At 42.8% G+C, this 20,585-nt stretch overlaps 1 protein-coding gene and 1 long non-coding RNA gene across 6 annotated transcripts in view; one reads left to right on the top strand and one right to left on the bottom strand.

Annotated features, from left to right (window-relative positions):
- DENND2B (DENN domain containing 2B) overlaps positions 1–20,585 on the top strand; it is a 177,917-nt gene that overhangs the window by 44,894 nt on the left and 112,438 nt on the right. The window lies entirely within an intron of this gene.
- LOC122230964 overlaps positions 11,148–20,585 on the bottom strand; it is a 36,011-nt gene continuing 26,573 nt past the window's right edge. The window contains exon 5 of the long non-coding RNA XR_006208017.1: positions 11,148–11,268. This is a non-coding gene — a long non-coding RNA (uncharacterized LOC122230964). The remainder of the gene's footprint in view (positions 11,269–20,585) is intronic.

Below are 20,585 nucleotides of genomic sequence, written 5' to 3'. Positions count from 1 at the left end.
GTTTCATACTTTTTTTCTTTTTTTAAATCACAGTTACTGTTGATAGTCCATTTCAACAGGTGTGTTGATGAAAACAGCTGTCAATAGTTCACTCAATATGGAATATTCTGGTGAATGGAGAGAAGGGGAGTAAGAGCAGTTCTTAGCTTTCGGTTCGGTGGCCGGGCTAAGAAGGCAACACGAGTTGTAGCTCTGTGGTCTGATTGGTAAAGGCCAAGGGGACAGTGCCGGCTGCAGGGACCTGGCTGCCCCTGATTCCCATGCTCCCATGTGGGGTGGGGGGTGAGGGCTGTGTAGGCCTCTCACTGCCCAGTATAGAACAGGTGGGAATTCATTTGAGAGAGATGCTGCAGATGGTAAAAAAACAAAAACAAAAAAATCTTTTATCATGGCCTGGACCAGTATTTAAGGGAACCACTCCTCTGAAGGAATTATCCTGTTTGGTTCTCCAAGATAATCTAAAGGCAGAGGCATAGACAAAGGCCCATTGTTTTCTCCAGGGCAGCTGTTTATTACATTGGTGCTTAGGAGGGGTGTGGGAAGCCAGCAGGACTATGGTCTAGGTGCTCAGATTTGGGGGTGGTCCTGCTGCTCTGCCTGGTTGTTTTCTTCTGAGTCTCTCTTATGGGAACTTGGGGCAAACTGCATTTTCCTCCAGGCAGTAAAGTCTTAGCTTCACCTTCTACAGGGTCTCCATGCCCAGGAGTTGTGAATGCCAAGTGCCTGAAAAAAAGCCTAAAGGCAGCTTGGGAATTCCCCAACGCTCCTAGCCTGCCTCTCTTGTCCAAGGGAACACTTACCTTCTGCATTTCCACGGCCCAGCTAGGGGAAGTGTGTGTTTTGGCCTCTGGAGAAGGGCACTTTAGCTTTCCTGGCCTGTTTACATTAGTTTGGTCCTTTCTGCCTTTGATTACAAATGAGGCCTTGGATGGGGGATTTCCCTGCTTCCATGGAGGTCACTCCTTCCTTTTGTCTGCTTTCACAATTTTTCCACCTGGAGAAGAGCTGTCCTCCCCATCCTTCCCTCCCCTCCTCCACCCCTCATTATTAAAATACTGTCCTTGGCTTAACTCTTCCTGTCATAGACTTGGCCTAGTGGATCAGTTCACATTCAGGAAGCAATTAATCTGTCTCCTCAGATTCTCTTTTGCTGTGTTCTTTGACTTAATTAGATCTTTTTTCATTTGCCTGTCACTGCCTTAGTTGTCAGTACTCTCCCTAAGAAAGTGTTTCTTCCAAGCCCAGAGGCTGGACTGCTTATTGGTTCTTGTTGTATTGATGCAGGATTTCCTGATTCTTTGGAATGTCTTGGCTGCTCCAGTAAAATGTAAACTCTCTGAGGTTAAGAGCTTTAGATTCGTTCTTTCTCTTTCCCCCAGTCTATGCTATAGCATGTGAGAAGAAAGGTGGGCTTTATGGGGACGGTGACCACCACTGGCAGAATTTGCCAGTGAGGCTACCTCATCCTTGCTCTCAATGTCAGCCTGTCCATGTAGAGCACAGCCACAGCCATACCCTCTCTGAGGCTGACATCACTGTGTGCTAGACTCTGGGTCACAGTAGGTAGGTACAAGAGAAAACTCTTTTGCCCTTAGGGGCAGTGGTAGAAGGCTTGCCTGAGATCTCTGTGTTCCTTTGTGCTAACTCCCCTTTTCTTCTGGTTCATTTGAACAATCCTGCTTTCAGAGCCTCTGACAGAGTTGAGGGATCCTATCTGCACTTTGAAGCCTTTTCTTTCTTAAAAGTCCTTGGAAAGCTCAAGTGAGTTTTACTTGACGGTAATAACTTTTTCACTCTGCTCAAAGCTTTCACACTCTTGGGAGAGCTTCTCTCTTGGGTAATTGAGGTAGAATTTTTTTTTTTTTAAATCAGTGGACTTCGTTCTGTATAGTGACTTCTTCTATTCCCTCACGTCTTCCTTCAGATTGATCTTGGGTCTTGTTCTCCCTTTGGAAGAACTTTGTTTGGGTCCCTCGAATTTCACTAATGACACTCCTTGCTAGTGGTTCTCTGCCTCCAGCCTGTCTACCCTCTCCTTAAGTTCCTGGTGCCCATCTTGCGCCCATAGATTTCTGTCTTCACAGCTTGGTACTGTCATATATTTTCTTCTGGCCTCTGTTTGTCCAGTTCTTAGATGGCAGTCTATTTACATTCATTCACATTTAGACCTAGAATCCTATTTTTAAATCTCAACTTTTTTTTTTTTTTATTTTTAAATCTGATTCCCTTGCCCCTAGCGTGTCTTCAGTTTAAGACTGGGTCTCTTCCTCTTGTGCCACCCACATGCTGGCCTTAGCAGTGGTCTTCCCTTCAGTTTCCCCGTATGCTGCTCCTACCTCACTCCCACAGTCTTCCCCTCCGGCATAGATCACAAAGGAAATATTTAGTTAGTCTCTGCCAAACATTCTGGCCGTGTTGTTTTGCTTAAGAAGACATGCAGATAAACTGTTTTGATTCTTGGTCTTGGTGCTCTAGGGCAGATGTTCCTCCTAAAACGGAGGTATTGTGGTCAGCCAAAACAGTGCTGGACCAGAGTTTGGAGAATTGGATTCTAGTCCCTGCCGCGCTATTAATTTGTGGTGTGATATTGCGCAAAGCACATTTCTATGTCTCAATTTCCTTTTGTCAAAAGGGGCCTTATGATAAAGAAGACAGGAATCTATGGGCATGAGATGGGAACCCAGAGAGTAAGTCTGGGGGACCAAGGAGATAGTAGACAGGTTAGAGGTAGAGAACCATTACTGTGAGTATCATTAGTGGAACCAGAAGGAAATGCAAATTCAAATGCAGATAAAATTAATATATATAATCACTTTGAAAAAGTGTAAGATGTGATAACAAAATGGTGGAAATTTCTTGACCAGGATGACTTCAGGGAGAACTGCCTTGTCCATCCCTAGGGTTGCTCTGGGTCTACACCTATTTGCTGTCACCCTGGGGATGTGGGAGGCTTGGCCTTCTGCGGGTTCAGTTCCAGAATTCCACCTCCCACCTTCTACCTCCTTCATAACCCCAGGAATATTTGAAACTCAGCCCAGATCCTCACCTGGCTTTGATTTCCTCATCATGTGGAGAATGGTCCTTGGAAGTTGTAGTTTCCAGAAACCTTAAATGTTTGCTAACATGTCCAACTTCTGCATTTCTTGATAACTCCTTCTGTGCATGGCTGTGTTCCAGTTCTTGTGCCCTAAAGGTGATTCCAGCAAGAAGGGGGGAATCTTTGGGGGATCCTATCACTAGAAACTAGGAAATAAAAAAAGACGAAAGAACTGAAAGATGCCCTCTTGGTGTTCACGAGAGGCAGATGTTTGAAGAAGAAACAAAGTGGTTTAACATCTTCCTAGGTAAACCACAGCCCCATTACACCTACTCAGATAGGCAGAGCTACATTTTTCCATATCCCTACCTGTCCCCTTCTGAAAGGATTCTGGAATTTAATCAGATCTTGCCTAGTTTATATTTTTTTATTTATAGTTAAAGATTTACATTGGTTTCTTCCAGCACAGAATGAGTTGGACAGAGATAGTCTCCAGAGTCTTTTGCTGTTCTGTGATCCTTTGTCAGACATAATCAGCAGAAACTTTCCTAAATGAGTACAGAGGATACTTGTCTCTGCAGGGTTAGTGATATGGTCTTGTACTCACTATTGCTATGCCCAACCCTGGAGGCTCTCAGGCTGCTGAAACAGAACTGAGTGGAATAGTTCTGGGAGTAGAGTTATGTAATTGACTCTGTATACTTTCTCTTTTATATATATTATATAAATACATATAATATTTAATATGTATAATATATATATATAATATATAATATATATACATAATACATAATATATAATATATATATATATGGAGAGAGAGAGAGAGAGAGAGAGAGAGAGAGAGAGAAAGTGGGGGAGAGGGACAGAAGGAGAAAGAGAGAATCTTAAGTAGGGTCTGTGTTCTGTGTTCAGTTTGGAGCCTGATGTGGGGCTTGATCCCATGACCCTGGGATTATGACCTGAGCTGAAATCAAGAGATGGACGCTCAAACGACTGAGCCACCCAGGCACCCCAACTCTGTATGGACCCAACTTTCAACTGGACATTATTTACTATTCTGCAGTTCTTTATTTATCTCTAAACTCTGTGATATATAGCAGAGTTCCCACGCCATATTTTTTTTACTCCATAAGCTCTGACTCCATCTTGGCCCTACATCACCAATGAGGGTGTCTTCTCCTTTACTGGGACTGGTGGAGCTAGGTGACCTCGAACTCTGGGATAGTTCCTGTTCTTTAGGTAGCTAGATATTCCAAATCATCCAGCTCCAAGGGAATAGGCAGTGAGTGCTTTCTGTAGGCTTTATAAACATGTTCATTGTGAATGTCAACATCATCTGGGCAAAATAAGAGCTTGACTTGGGGCTTGATAAGGGTTATGAGCCCATATCTGCCTATTTGGTACTTTCCATCATCCCATTTGGTCTTAAGCCAAGTTGTCCAAGGCAGATGGCACACCTGGTAGTTGTCAGGTGATGCCTGATGTGCTGATGTGTCCTCTCTGCCACTCTAGTTCTGGATCCTCATGAGCCCTCTGGCTTTTGTGTCTCTCACCAAACAGAGCTCATACTGTCAAAACACTGTCAGTGTTTTTTAAACCCTACTCACGTCCTCTTTAACCCTCTTCTTCCATCCTCTTTCTTTCCTACCTATTTTGCTTGGTTATCTCAGGAAGCACCCTCCTCACCCCCTTGCCTCTTTCAGTGTAGAGTAAAATCTAGCCCTAATAGCTGAGAAGTAGGGCATCCAGAACACGTTGAAAAGTCAGACATTTGGGAATGAAATTAAATGGTGTGAAAAATTAGTGGTACACATCTTGTCCTTGTAAATACCTTTTGACATCCCTAAAAATTCCCATCTTACAATTAATCTGTCCTTCTTCCATGACCACAACTTTAGATATGTAAAAATTATCTAATTTTATCTTTCTTATGTTTTGTTTTATTCCTAGTATTTACACAGGTATTTTTGTACGTTTATTTTACACAAACAGTATTTTGACCGTGTTATTTGGTAATGAGCTTATCTGGGTATTCAACGACCATGTCTAATGTTTATTTGGGAAAATGTCTTCAACTTTTAGAAGTGACTCACTGATAAAGGAGGTATCAGTGAAAACATAGTCTTCTCCCTCTGGCCCCTGCTGGTGCTGGTACTTTGGAAGGGGCTGACTATATATATTCCTGTCATCTGGAGAAGAAGAGAGGTGCTGCCAGGCATGCCTGGAGCTAGATGAGGAGAGTGTGGTCCTGCTCCTGCCTTTTGTCTGAGTCTCTAGGAGGGACCCAGAGGTGCTGGAGTATGCCATGCCTGCCTTTGCCTAAGCTCTCTTCCCCTGCCCTCCACACTGTGTGTCACTTCAGGAAATTCAAGACACTTCAAGACTGAAGAAGTACCCCCACTTTGGAAATCATGATCTAATTATGATAGGTCCACATCCTTTAAACATGTTGTTTGGTGGAGTTAATTGAAAAATCCCTTCCTATTTTGAATGGGAAACAATACATTCTTGTGATGCTATATCAGGTCTTGAATGGAAATCTTCTAGTTTGAGGCTGTGTACATTTCCAGTGGGAGAAATCTGCTGCCAATTTGTGAAAACTGAAGATGTCCCTGTGCTCTGCGTGTAAACTGTAGCATCTCAATTGGAATGAGCAGTTCAGGAAAATGGAACAATTTTTTTGAATAAAATTCTAAACTTCACTAGGTTCCAAGTGACTGGGAATTTCCTGTTAGAGTGGGAAAGCTCATCCATGTGTTTTTGCCTGGGGACAGTGTGTGTCATTTAGTTCCAGAGAAGTTCGTCCATAGCTGATTTCCTCCTTCTTTGTCTGTCTTTCTCTGGTGCCCAGGAGTGGTGCAGTATGCATTTTGATCATGGTTGGGGAATAAAATCTGTAGCCTTAGGGGAGGGTGAAACTAATGGTTCAAAGTAGCAAACCTTTCACCTTTGCCTCATTGGTACCAAGCTGTAAGTAACTGAACTAATCAGCTACAGACGCTTATTGTGCAATTTTGAGGTGAGCATGGGCAAAATCCCAGGGACTGGGAGGCAGACATGTGGCTACCAGAGAGATGATATCAGCTAGTTTCCTGGTGCTGTGGAGGAAGGGGAGATTCCAGGTGCTCAGCTGTCTTCCTGCACGTGGGGGTGTCTAATGCCACCCCCAGTCCCGTTGGCAGCCAAAGCCTTTGCTTGGGAAAAGCCTTTGTCTAATTCTTGCCCCCTCCTGTCCCCACAGGGACCTGAAATTAGAAGGGGTCTTGCAGCTTTGGCTGTGGAACAGAGCTTTGAGGAAGGAATATACATGTGTGTCTCTATGTGTCTGTGTAGTTTGTGTTAATGCTAACAACTGATGAGGGTTTCTAAACTGAGGGTTGAATATGAGATGGGAAAGCATTATCTGCAGTTTTTAGAATCTGTATTAGGAATTGTCCTTTTCTTGGAAGGGAAAGCATTTTATTATTTAACTAGTTTTTTGTTAAAATTATCTGATTATTTTCTTTTGATACTCTTAATGTGATGACACTTAGTATACAACAGGAAGGCATTTCTAATTTCCTTTCTGTGTTCTGTTCCTTCTCCTGGCTTATCCTGGAACAGAACCTCACAAAGCCATAATCTGTGACAATTGGAGACAGCACTTCTGCACGGAAGAGCTTCCTCTTTGCTTAGCCTTGCCTTGTGTATGGGTGTCTAGGAACTGCCGTGAGGCTTCTTGGGAAGCCTGCACCCCACAGTAGGTATGGAAAAAGTTTTATGACCTCTGAAGCATGACAGAGAGAATAGAGAATAGAGCTGGGAGGTGTTGGAGCCTGTGAAACCCATCTGCTTACCAGCTTTACTTTCCTGTCAGATGTTGGGTACCCAGTCTGGTTCTACCCTCCTCCCCTAAGAACGTGGGAAAAAATGAAGCTGCTGCATGGAAGGCAGGTGATAAAGCCATCGGCAAAAGCTTATACTCAGAGGTTCAGACCTGAGTCTGGCCTGGCTTGGGTTTCTTTGGGGTTGTCAGTACTTAGGGTTTGTTTCTAAGACTCTTGCTCACATTCAAGTATAGCCACTGCTTACTTGAAGCTGTCTGGGGCCAGCCCAGGCGTGTTCTATCTGGGCGTGTTTCTACTGCTGTACTTTTCTCTTCTTTTGGGCTTTCAGATAGGAGGGCCTTCAAGGTCTCTGAGCTGCCAGAGTCCTTCTTCTGAGAGCCTGGTTCCTCCCCTTCTGCGCCCAGGAAGCTGTGGTAAGCTCTTGGTTTCCTTCTTAGCTGGGCACTTCTGGGAAGCTGTCTGCATTCCTTTCTGCCCAACTCTGCCTCCGGGACTCTGTGGGGTGCGGTTGCTTCAGTCCTCTGTGATGAAGAATGCTAAGGCAGTTCCACAGAGGCCACTCTCTGGAGATGGCCAGGAGTGTGAAGGTAGAATTGCCCACTCTCTGGAGATGGCCAGGAGTGTGAAGGTAGAATTGCCCTTTCTTGCCACCCTGGAAGCAGGAGCTTGCTTTTCATGGGATGTGGTATGGCACTGATTTTTCTTAAAACTTTCTCCAACTTGTTTCCCCGTCTCCTTGCTACTCTGTAAGGGAGTGGGGAGGAAGCCTGGTGCTCAGTTTCCTGTGATCTTGCTTTGGTACTGGAGATGGATGCAGCAGATGCCTTTTGTGAGGAAGGAGTTTAGAGGCAGGTGAGAGAATCTGTTTTCTGGTTGCTGTATAGCTGGGTGTCTTCCCAGGCTGGGTATGTTCACACTGTGAATGGTTTATGTTGGCATCTCCTCCTTAAAGGCAAGTGCCACTTTCACCTGGTTTAAAATCTTAACGGAGGGCACCATCATCAGCTCCTGTAAAGTAACAAGGGCCCAAGAGAGCATTAAGAAGAATGAACATGCTGGGCAAAAGATAAGCCTGAAAGAGAGAGGCTTCTTGCCCAAATACCACCCAAGGGATTGTGTGTGTGTGTGTGTGTGTGTGTGTGTGTGTGTGTGTGTGTGATGGCTGGAAGTGGAGGGTGAGAGTGAACACTGCTAATGAATAGGAAAGGGTAGTAAATCTGGAGAGGGAATGGAGCAAGCTGGCTGTGGAGAACATGGAAGCTGGGAATTTTTGCAGAGCTGTGTTTTAGAGTAGCTGGAGGCCCATGGTAGTGGGGAGGTGGGCATCTCCGTTGTGCTTGCATTGCTGAATACCTTGAGTATGATGGCCATGAATGCCTTCCTCTGTGAATAGAGCTGGTCCTGCGATAGCCCTCTCCACTCTGCATCTGTATTATACCTGTGTAATTCTTGTCTGCCAGAGGTCCTGGCCTAGAGTGTTCTGAGGCAGAGGCAGTGGGTCTGAGAGTGGGTTGGCCAGCCAGAGTCTCCACCTCCCAGTTTGCTGGCTCCCTAAGGATGAGAAGAAGCATCTTTGCAGCTGCCAGTCCTGGCTGGCACAGCTTGTAGAGGTGTCTGTACCCTGGCAGGTTACAGAAACTTCTCATGGATGCCTGGCTCTTTGGGGTTTGAGAACTGATGGGGCTTCATCTGAAGCAGGCCTACCTGAGGGCCTCCTGGGTGGCTCAGTTGGTTAAGCGTCTGACTTCAGCGTGGGTCATGATCTCGCGTTCCATGAGTTTGAGCCCCGCATCAGGCTCTGTGCTGACAGCTCAGAGCCTGGAGCCTGCTTCAGATTCTGTGTCTCCCTCTCTCTCCGCCCTTCCCCCACTTGCACTCTGTCTCTCTGTCTCTCAAAAATGAATAAATGTTAAAAAAATTTTTTTTTTGAAGCAGACCTACCTCAAGGGCCCAAATCTGAAATGTGTATTACAGAATTATTGCTAGTCTTGGCTCTTCATCCCTCTGTGTCTCTCTCTTCCCTTTATTTTCCCATCACTGTCAGGGATTGTGAGCAGCTGCTGCCATCACATAGACTGATCAGGACATTAAGAATGGAGCTAAATATAACTGTGCACACTGCCGTGGTGTGCTCAGGCTCATTCTTAGAGAAGAGGTTAATCTGAATCTGTGATGATCGATAGGGCCTTTCCACCCCAAACAGAGTGGGTGAAAGCAGGAAAGAAAAGGTGGGAAGGTACTTCAGGAGTTGGTAGGGTATTGATTCCACCCCTTCCCTTTCCCCCTCCTCTACCTCCAGCGTATCCTGTGAATGGTCAGGGCAGGAGAGAAAACCAAGATACTGCTTTGCAGCCATCAGGCAGTTGTCAAGTACTTGCCGAATTTTTCAGCCTAACCAGCATTTTGATGCAAATATTGTATAATGCTTGTTTGTTGCCTGAGGGAACCTATAATCTCTAGGAGAGACAAAATTTATTAAACAGGATATCAAAGATCTTAACTGTGTTTAGTTACTAACTGAATATATTTATACTTCAGAAATGAGAAAGTTGTGTCTTAAAACTATAGGAAAGCTTTGTTGGAGGAGGCAGAATCTTTCCTGGTCTTTGAAAGTTAGATGGACTTTATATAAGCAAAGGAGAAGTGGGAAGTGTTGTGGATGTGGAGAAGAGCAAAAACATAGAATGTGACATGGTTAGGGTCACTGATGATCTGCCTTGGGAGTGATGGGTCTGGTGGAGCAGAGCTGGGAATTTGAACCCTGGGACTTCTGCTTTGGTGCATAGGAGATGGGAAGTGAAGCAGTGGCGATGAGAGTTTGTAGAAATCACTCTTGTAGAAAAAAGTAGAGTAATTTTGGAGAGGACAAAGATTGGCAATAAGGAGACCTGCTAAAGAGTGTGGGACATCAGCAACAGGAAGAGAGAAGAAGGGGGTAAAACCCTAGAGAATATTTAGAAGCAGAGGAAGTTGGACCCAGACGTGGGATGTTAGGGATGAAGTTGAGGGAAAGACAGAAGATGTCAAAATGTCTGCCCTATCAGAGTGGACTGTTACTGGTAACTTGTGTTTATGAAATGCTTTGCACTTTTCAGAGCATTTTTTCATTCAGTAAGTATCTCAGAGTTGTCTGGGTTCTTTACAGTTCATCTAGTCTGGCTTCATTTTCCAGGTGGGGATTATAAAGGGGAAGCTGCTGCTCCCGTTTCACACAGCTATTTAGTGGTAAAACTGGACCTCCAGTCTCAGCCTGCCATCTCCTAAGGGAATTTTAAGAGAAGAGTACATGGAGGAAGGAGCATGGGATCACGGAAAAGTCCTGTCTAGTTGGGTGACATTAGGTGATTACTAATTTCTGATCAAAATGAAGCTTACTCAGAGGCATTCAGACCAGCTCTGAGAATTTTTTTTTTTTTTTTTTTTTTTTGAGAATTACTAGACAAGAAGATGGATTCTTTGGGTCCTTCTAGTTCTGAGATTCTTAAGAGTGTACAAAAAAATGTATATGAAAGGTACTGAATTGGGTTTCCTGGGAGACTGGCTGGTTTCCAGTGTGGTCTTTTCTAAGGGAGTTTCTAGAGTTAATTTGCTCCATATGATTTTCACCTTATGTGCTGACCGCAGAACCTAACCACTGAGGAGGACACAACTCTGCTGTTAGTGGACTATAGCCAGTGATAATCAGCAGCCAAGAACTCAGTATTTGCAGAGTTACCTTTATGGCTCTTTTTATATTATCCACTTTTCCCCACCTCCTCTTGAAACACAAGACACACACGCACACACACACACACACACACACAGACACATACTTTTCCTCCACTCCCTTCCCTCTCTCCTTCCATTCCTCTTTTATTCTTTCTCCTTCACTGTTTTTCTTGTCTTGTCCCCCATCCTCCATCTCTGTCCTTTATACTCTTGTCCATCTTGTTCTCTCAACAACTTCCTGTGTTGGAGTGACTTCACCTCTTGGTTTGAACTCAGACATGACTACAGCAAAGCACCTTGGAATATCCTGCTTTGTCTGTACCTCCTGATGTGGTGACTGGCGCCCAGTGATCACAGCCAGAATCCAGGAGTCATTCTGGGCACTTCCTTACCTCCATAGTCAGTCATCCTGCATCCCCCAAGTTCTTGGTTTCTGTTAAAATAGCCCCTGATCATCCCTCCTTGTCCATTCCCATTGCCCATACAGCAGGAGAGAGAGAGCAGAAAGAGAGGTCACAGTTGAAAAAAGAAAAGTAAAGATGAGAGTCACTTTTGGTGTCCTCAGAAGCATTTTGCAAACCTCCAAATCCCAAGTAGAGCCTTTTTGTTTGCCTGTCACACATTTGTAGCTCTCTTCTCTGAGATTGGCTGCTGGCTGTGCTTCTGCTAGCCGTGTTTGGACACAGTCTGAATCTGAAAAGGAACAATAATTTAATCAGCAGTCGTAACTCTCTTGGGAGGACATAGAGTCAAGCCTCATCTTCTTGGTAAACTGTTCCCAAGTAGATTTACCTCTCTTCAGCTCCAGTAGGCCTTTTCCTTGGAAGAGATGTGTCCCACGCATGACTGAGCACAGATGTTATCTGCATTGACATGAGTGGCTGCAATCTTTCATCACCTTGAGGACTCTCAAATGGTTGACTTCCTGTGCTTGCTCAGGTTTGAAGAGAGCCAGTGTCTCTGAGATACAGCCTTTGGAGGCCTACAGCTCTTGAGAAAGAAGCCTTGTGCTGGCATCTGCTGTGCCAGGGACAGTGGTCCCTGAACCTTTGTTTTTTGTACTCTTCCCCTCTCCTCCCAGTCATTTAGCAGTGTTAGCCAACCAGTTACATGGACTTTGGCTAATCATGTTAACCCAGCATAAGGAATCCTGACGCTGAGGGAATAATAGACTTTCTGAATTCTTTCTTTCCTTCAAGAGGCTAAGTTGTACTCAGATATGTTCCTTGACATCCTTGGGAGTAATGCGCAGGAATTCCCCCAAGTATGCTATTCTCAGACTTCCAAACAAGCTTCCTCCTGTTTCTGTCCTTCAGGATCTTCAACTACTTTCTCCTCTCCCTTTACTTTCCTCTATTTTCCCCCTCATCATCTCACCTCTCTTCCCTTCCTTACAACCTGGGGCCTAATTTGTTCCCCTATTGCATAGGTTCTTCTATGTTGACCTCTCAGTAGAAGAACATTATTTTTTTAAGTTTATTTATTTATTTTGGGGAAGAGAGTGAGCAAGTGCGTGAACAATAGAGGGGAAGAGAGAATCCCAAGCAGGCTCCTCTCTGTCAGCTCAGATGGGGCTCAATCTCATGACCCTGAGATCATGATGTGAGCCAAAAATCGAGAGTTGGATGCTTAGCTGACTGAGCCATCCAGGCACCCCTGAGTGAAGAACATTTGGAAGCACCTCTTTGTATACGAAAGCCACCTAGCTCTATTTTACATAAAAGTGGGATACACCTAGTACATGTATTGTTATGGAAGGAGCTAATCATTCTAGAAACTTCTAGGTTTGTATTCTTTGGAAAAAAGAGAATGGTTTAAAAAAATGACATTTTGTACTATAGGATGTTGAAGTTTATTTAATGTGACCCTCATCTGTAGACCAGGGCCGCCTTCCATGTTTCTAGGATAAGAACTAGGTTTTGAGGGGCCGCTGCTCTTCTCTCTCTTGCTGATTCTTCCTGAGTATTTAGAAGAAGTATCATAGTTTTCCATTTTGGGAGATAAGCTGGCATGTATATTTCCCAGCAATGCCTGATGGAGCTGAAATGCTGCATTCCTACTGTCTAATGTTTCAGTTACAATAGTCAAACCCGAGTCCTTACTCTCCAATAACTATTAGATGACACCTTAGTATAGAAGGCTAAAGGTCCACGAGAATTCACTCTGCTGGTCAAAAATATCACTTTGTAATTCTGATCATGATGAACCATGGTTTGGGGAGATGATGGTTAAGAATTGTTGAGATTCTTGAGCTTCTCTGTGTCCTTACTAAAGCCTGGGTGGTCAGAGCCCCAAATGGGAGGTTCCAGGGTGAGTAGCAGGAATGACAAAGGGCAGATCACGCAGGGCTCAGCTGGCCCTTCTTTATGTGAGCTTTCTTTATCTCATCTAGCCACCAGTTCCCCGGAGATGACTCCATAGGGATAAAAGTGGTATCTTCCTGTTCTGCAGGAGGACTTAAGAGCCTCACGAACCAGACATGTTATCTTATTTCTCAGCTTAAGAGGCTCCATAGACTTGATTTTTCTCCCTTCAGTATACTTGCCTGAGATAGTTATTAAGACTCCATTTACCCCTGAGTCTGCACATAGGGTGTGTGTCCCCTGGATGCACGATTGTTCTAATGCAAATGGAGCAGAGTAAGATGTGGACCTCATTTGATCTGGGCTCTGTATTTCAGTCAGTGAATCTAAAAATCACATGGACTCATCAGTTGACTCCTATTGAATCATTTCTCAAATCTTCACTTATACCATCTTCATCCTGTGTTGTTACGCAGTTTTTTCCCCTAAACTTAAGTATAAAACAATGTCTTTTGTCCTTTTAAAATTTCATCTTGTTATTTTTAACCTATGGTTCCAGTTTGTTGAGGCCTTTATTCTGATTCTCTCTAGTATATAAATTATCCCTCCCATTTAGGTTGTCAGAGGCATTTCAGATAAGCATGTCTTCCCCAAGTCATTGATAAAAAGGGTGACAATGGTAGGATCTAGAACAGATGGGAAGTGGCCAAACTTCTAGGAGTTCCAGAGTGCTTCTTCTTAGTTGATCCATATTGCAGCACAGTTTGGCCCCAGCTGTCCTGACTTACCAGACCATCCAGCTGCCAGTATATTTCTGTTTTATCCTTAAGATCAAGGGAAGTTTTTCTGAAATCCAGATAAATTGTGCTCCCGGCATTTTTTTTTTTTTAATTTTTTTTTTCAACGTTTTTTATTTATTTTTGGGACAGAGAGAGACAGAGCATGAACGGGGGAGGGGCAGAGAGAGAGGGAGACACAGAATCGGAAACAGGCTCCAGGCTCCGAGCCATCAGCCCAGAGCCTGACGCGGGGCTCGAACTCACAGACCGCGAGATCGTGACCTGGCTGAAGTCGGACGCTTAACCGACTGCGCCACCCAGGCGCCCCCCGGCATTTTTTGATATATGTGTGTGCATATGTATGTGTTTATTTTTGTGATATATCATATATATCATATACAAATATGTATCATGGAAATATGTGTGCATATTACTTTTTAAACCCCAAGTTGTTATTTATAGACCACTTGATTTCTATCACTGTGTGTTTTACATGTAATGTCTCCTTTATTCTCTACAATAATTTTATATTAACTTTATTCAATGAAAGTAATAATGTGTTTTAGTATGATTTGTGTGTAATCTCTAGCGACTGGTACTTCCTTCTCTATGTTCTTTCCACTTTTCACTTTTCTTTGTTCTGGAGTTTTGCCTGTGATATTACTTATTTAATAAATACTTACTGAGTACTTCCTATATGTAAAAAAAACACCGCATTATAGTCTGTTGAAAATTCAAAGACTAATAAGAAATGATCTCTTTGCTCAGAAAAGCTTATATGTTATTACAAATACGAAGGGATGAACAATAGCTTGATGGAGGAAGGAGTGAAAGCAGAATAACTCAGAAAAGAGAATCCTGAGTGTGAATGGGACGGTGAAGTTAGTCCATTACCAGGTTCTGAATGGAAAGCTCTAGAAGCCATAGTGGTGGTATGTTCCATGTCAGAACCTTTGTACAAAGATAGAAAGTATCCAATTGACTGACTGTTTTAAATCCTATCCCAGTACTTTGTTGGAGTGTCTTACTGAGTTTGAAAGTAAGGAGAGGCTGGCCTGGCAAGGGGGGCCACTTCTGAAATCTTTCATTTAAAAATATTATTAAAAATATAGACAGTACTTTTTTTATATGTCCAGTTTAAATGTGAATATTCATGGGGTACCTGGGTGGCTCAGTCATTTGAGTCTGACTCTTGGTTTCAGCTCAGAACATGATTTCGTGTTTCGTGGGTTTAAGTCCCATGTTGGACTCTATGCTGCTTGGGATTCTCTAGCTCTCCTTCTCTCTCTGCCCCTCCCCCACTTGCATTGCCTCTGTCTCTCTCAAAGTAAATAAACTTAAAAAAAATTAAAAAATAAATGTGAATATTCATGTACTTACAACCCAGCTTAATAAAGAAAACATTACCATTAGTTTTAAAATCTCCTATGTGCCTTTAATAATAATTGTCTTAATTTAAAAAAAAGTCTTTTTTTAATGTTTATTTATTTTTGGGGGGGGGGGGGAACGGGGGAGGGGCAAGAGAGAGGGAGACAGAATCCCAAGCAGGCTCCAGGCTCTGAGGTGTCAGCACAGAGCCCAATGTGGGGCTCAAACCCATGAACTGTGAGATCATGACCTGAGCCGAAGTCAGATGTTTATGGACTGAGCCACCCAGGTGCCCCAATAATTGTTTTAATTTAAGAAAATAAATATGTATGTTAAATTGTAGAAGTAAAATATTCTAAAGTATTTCAAACTTAGTAAAAAGGAAAAAAAATTGTGTTTATTGTTTTGGCATTATTTCCTTTTTCACTTGTGCATGTGTTTTTATTAATGTAGTTACAGCTCTGTTTTGCATAGTTAGCATTGTCTGATGCTGTTAAAGTCCTCACAGTCATCACTTAAAGTTAATTCCCAACTAAGTGATACATGTAACACGTGTAAAAGTAATACATATAGGTTCAAAAGGTACAAAAAGATGTACAGAGAAAAGTGAGTCTTGCCCTGGCTTTCTCTTCTCTTTCCCTAGAGCCAGTTGCTGGTAGCAGCTTGTGGACTGTGGTCGTCTCTTTTAATGCTGCACAATAGTCCAGTGTAGTGTTTCGCAGACTGCAGGTCATCACTAGTGGGTTGGAAAATCATTTAGCGGGGGCTGTACAAGCTCTGTTTGTTTTCTTAATGAAATAGATTACGATAGAAAATAGCAGAGAGCATCACACATGGTAAAGATAAGTACTGTTCTGAGAAAACTTTTTGGTTCAGTTTTATACACACACACATGCCCTCTCACATATGTACATACTATGTTATATTTGTAGTTTTTACTCTGGATCCTGGTCAAAGCATACTTGAAATTTACCAATCTAGTAATGATTGACATTGAGGTTGTTGCTAATTTTTCATTATTATAAATAATACTGGGAATAGGCATTTTTCCCCCTCATACTACAGAATGTTTTTTTTTTAATGTTTATTTATTTTTGAGAGAGAGAGAGAGAGACAGAGACAGAGCATGAGCTGGGGGAGGGGCAGGGACAGAGAGGAAGACACAGAATCTGAAACAGGCTCCAGGCTCTGAGCTGTCAGCACAGAGCCCAGTGCAGGGCTCAAACTTGGGAACAGTGAGATCATGACCTGAGCCGAAGTTGTACGCCCAACCTACTGAGCCACCCAGGTGCCCCTACAGAATGTTTTTTTTTTTTAGGGTAACTTCCTAGAAGCGAGAATACTGAGCCAAAGGATATGAACATTTTAATTAATGTAGCCAAGTTACTTTTCTAAAATCTTTGTCCCATTTACTCTTTAATAAATGCTGTCTGTATTTTATTTAGTATAGGTTATTTTTATTTTAACACATTTTCTATGCATTATAAATGTTTTTATATATATTTATATATATATTCATATATATATGTATGTATATATATATATATATATATATATATACATTTAAATATTGATTTTGAGAGAGAGAGAGCACAAGTAGGGAAGGGGAGGGGCAGAGAGAGAGGGAGAGAGAGAGAGAGCTGTCATCACAGAGCTGGATGCTGGGCTCGATCTCATGACTGTGAGATTGTGACCTAAGCCAAAATCAAGAGTCAGGTGCCTAACCAACTGAGCCACCCAGGTGCCCCAATGTGTTATATACTTTTTAATTAAATGGGATAATTTGTTACTTTTCTCAAAGTAATATAAAGTGAACACTTCTCTATTATACTAAATATTCTTTTTTTTATGTTTATTTATTTTTGAGAGAGAGCACATGAGTTGGGGAAGGGCAGAGAGAGGGAGACAGAGAGTCCAAAGCAGGTGCCACGCTGTCAGCATAAAGCCTGATGTGGGGCTCGAACCCACAAATCATGAGGTCATGACCTGACCCAAAGTTGGATGCTCAACTGACTGAGCCACCCAGGCGCCCCTATACTAAATATTCCTCTAGAGCCACTACTCTCATTCTGGGGGGAGCTTTTCTTGGATGTGGGATGCAAGGGGTGACTGCTCTTACTGTTTCTCAAACTGGAGCCATTCTTACCAATTTTTATGATTTGTACCATATATACTTTTATTTACTGATCTTTAAGTTGGCTTTTTTAGAGCTTTTTATTTTTAAATAATTGTAAACTTACAGAAAAGTTGTAGAGACAATACAAGTTCCCTTACCCTTTTATTTTTTTTATTTTTTATTTTTTATTTTTTATTTTTTTTAAATTTTTTTTTTAATGTTTATTTATTTTTGAGAGACAGAGAGAGACAGCAGCAGCAGGGGAGGGGCAGAGAGAGAGGGAGACCTAGAACATGAAGCAGGCTCCAGGCTCTGAGCTGTCAGCACAGAGCCCGACGCGGGGCTCGAACTCACGAGCCGTGAGATCATGACCTGAGCCGAAGTCGGACGCTTAACCGACTGAGCCACCCAGATGCCCCTCCCTTACCCTTTTATAACTATGGTACAATTATCAACTAAGAAGTTAATAGTAATGTAGTGTAAACTGTAGACTTAATTTGGATTCCATTAGTTTTTCTATTCCAGGATCTAATCCAGGTTCCCACATTACATTTATGTATTGTGTCTTTTTAGTCTCTTCCAGTCTCTGACAGTTCTGCACTCTGTCCTTGTCTTTTATGACCTTGAGACTTTTAAGGAGTGGTAGCCAGGTATTTTATAGGATGTCCCTCAAGTCAGGTTTGTTTGATGTTTTCTCATTATTAGACTGAGGTTATGAATTTTGGGGAGGAATGCCACAGAAATGAAATGCCCTTCTTACTGCATCATGTCAGGGCTACATGATGTCAGTATGACTTATTAATAGTAATGTTAACTTTGATCACTTGGTAAAGATAATGTCTGCTGGGTTTCTTCATTGTCAAGTTTTTGTATTTCTGCCTTTGTAATGATAAAGATACTGTGAAGCTGTGCAAGTCTGCTATTTCTCTTTAAACTTCTATCCACTAACTTTAGCAAACAAAATTAAAAGCAAACACAAAATATATACAATTGACCTTTAAACAACATGGGTTTGAACAGTGAAGGTGCAGAAGGTGCACTTATGCTTGGATTTTGTTTTATAAATACAGTGTAGTACTGTAGATGTATTCTCTCTCCCTTATGGTTTTCTTAATAGCATTTTCTTTTCTCTAGCTTGCTTTATTGTAAGAACATAGTATATAATACATATAACATACAAAATAGGTATTAATGATGGTTTATGTTATCAGTAAGGCTTCCAGTGTGCAGTAGGCTATTAGTAGTTAAGTAGTGGGGAAGTCAAAAGTTACATGCAGATTTTTAAGTGCACAGGGGGCCAGCACCCCAACCCCCATGTTGTTCATGGGTTAACTGTACCTTTTTTATTTATTTATTTTTTTAGCATTGGTCTAATCAATGAGATCAGTGAAAATGATAGCTGGTTGTGTTTTTTCTTATGCACATTAAGACAAATACAAAAGTATTAAACATTTTTAAAATGTTTGTCCATATACCACTTACAATCATCTGTATACACACCATACCTTGGAAACTCTGGACCACTCTGAGGTGCTAAGCACCAAATGGTTTAGGTTTTGGGCTGATATTGTTGATCCCTTATTAAGGTTGATTAGTTGGTTGGTTTTATTAGTTCATATATTAAAAATGTAATAATTGTGCTTGGGACAGAGTCCTAAACTAGAATTCAGAGTTAAGAATTCAAGTAGTTCTTGCCCTGAAGAATATTATAGGCTAGTAGGAGAATTAAGTTGAATAGCCTTGGTACACTAAAATACAAGGCAGTGAGCACAGCTAACAACTGTTAGTACTTAGACTGTTTGTTTCAAGGAGTATAGGCGCTGTGAGTAGAGAATCCAGTCCAGGCAGGGAAAATCAGGGGAGACAGCATGGAGGAGATGACACAGTCTGGGCCCACATTTCCTACAGCTTTACCCAGATCTTATTCTGAGGGGCACTTTTCTTTTTCAGGCTCCAGGTATTTTCTTGGTTATATCATGGAGAAGCCATTTGAGTCCACAGTCTTCTTATTCCACCATCTCCCTTCCCCCCACTTTGTGCTCTATCTCCCCCATCTTGAAGCTTCAGTCATGACAGGTTAAGATCTTGGTTGAGCTCAGAGTTCTAAGCCAAGTAAGCATGAGAAGCACATTTGGAAAGGTAAAATGGTGCTTTTAGAGGGGGTCTGGTATATTGCCTGTCCAGTCTTTCCTGGCCCCAGACTGTGTTTATGTGGCCCAGTGTTAAAATGCTCAGACTTGGCAAGGGACAGTAGTCAGAAGTCTGTGGATTTGAGAGATTCTAGGAAATTAGCCCGTATATGAGCATTGTGACAGATACTCCAAGAGACTGGATCAAGCCACTGTGTATCTTGTGCTCTGGGGATCTGAATTGTGAGTTTCATATTGAGGGTTGGGAGCTGAATAGAAGTAAACTAAGGCTAGAAGGCTGACAGACCAAAGGAAAGTGTGCTCAACCCAGCATGAAGACGTCTAGTAGCCACTTCACCACAGGGCGGTGGGATCCAGGATAATTACAGGCTGAATCCCACACTCTTTTACTTCAGAGTCTTAGTGTTGGGTGGGAGGGTAGGAGATGGGTGGGAGGCAGGTGGGATTAAGGCAGGAGTAAGGACCCCAGAGAATATCCTGCCATAAAACGGCAGGATTTGAATACAGGATGGCTCTTTCTCTGTTTTCCCAGGAAGGCTGTGCAAGCAGAGTATGTGTAGTAGTGGCCTGGAGGTCCTGCTGGATGTGCCTCCTGACAGAGGCAGAGGAGGCTGGGGTTGCCATCTGGAGGGAGACATTTATTTTGTTGCTTCAAAGGTGCTGGTAGAAGAGACTGCTTGATTTGTAGTAGGCAGATTATCTTTCAAGAGAACTAAGATATTGCCAATTCTTCTGCTTTGTAAAAGCGGCTTTGTCTCAGACTGATGGCCAGGAGTAAGTCCCTGGGAGCCTCAGTCTCCTTCCAGGCACTTCCCAGGCCATTTCCAAATATCCGCATCTGGTGTTTAGTATCTTTATTCTCTCTCTAGCTTTCCGTAGTCAAGAAGCCTGAATCTTCCATCTTCTCCTCCAGGAAAGCCTGCCCTGTTTGGGGGGACAGTTTTCTGTCTGATACCAGGCAGATGACTCCAGAGCCCCAGATCAGGGGCTCTGCTGAAAGAGTTAGATGGAGACTCTGTAGCCCCTGAAACAAGAAGTCTTCTTGCTGCTCTGGACTCTTCAGAAAGCACTGGGACTAGGTGACTAGGACAGAACAGTTGGACTGGGTGACTGCAAGAGAAAATTCAAGCTGGAAGGACCCTTAGAGAACAGCTAGTTCAAACAGCCCAATTGCCCTCTTGTTATACGCAGGGAAAAGCAGAGGCTTTTCAGTGGGGGCAGGGTTTTGCTCAAGATCTTACCACCCTGGAAACCAGGACCTGGGCTCCAGCCTGCTGACTCCTTCTTTCCCTCT

This window comes from Panthera tigris, chromosome D1 (assembly GCF_018350195.1).
Source record: "Panthera tigris isolate Pti1 chromosome D1, P.tigris_Pti1_mat1.1, whole genome shotgun sequence".
Taxonomy (NCBI): Eukaryota; Metazoa; Chordata; class Mammalia; order Carnivora; family Felidae; genus Panthera; species Panthera tigris.
This window is presented reverse-complemented; position numbering and strand designations above follow the sequence as displayed.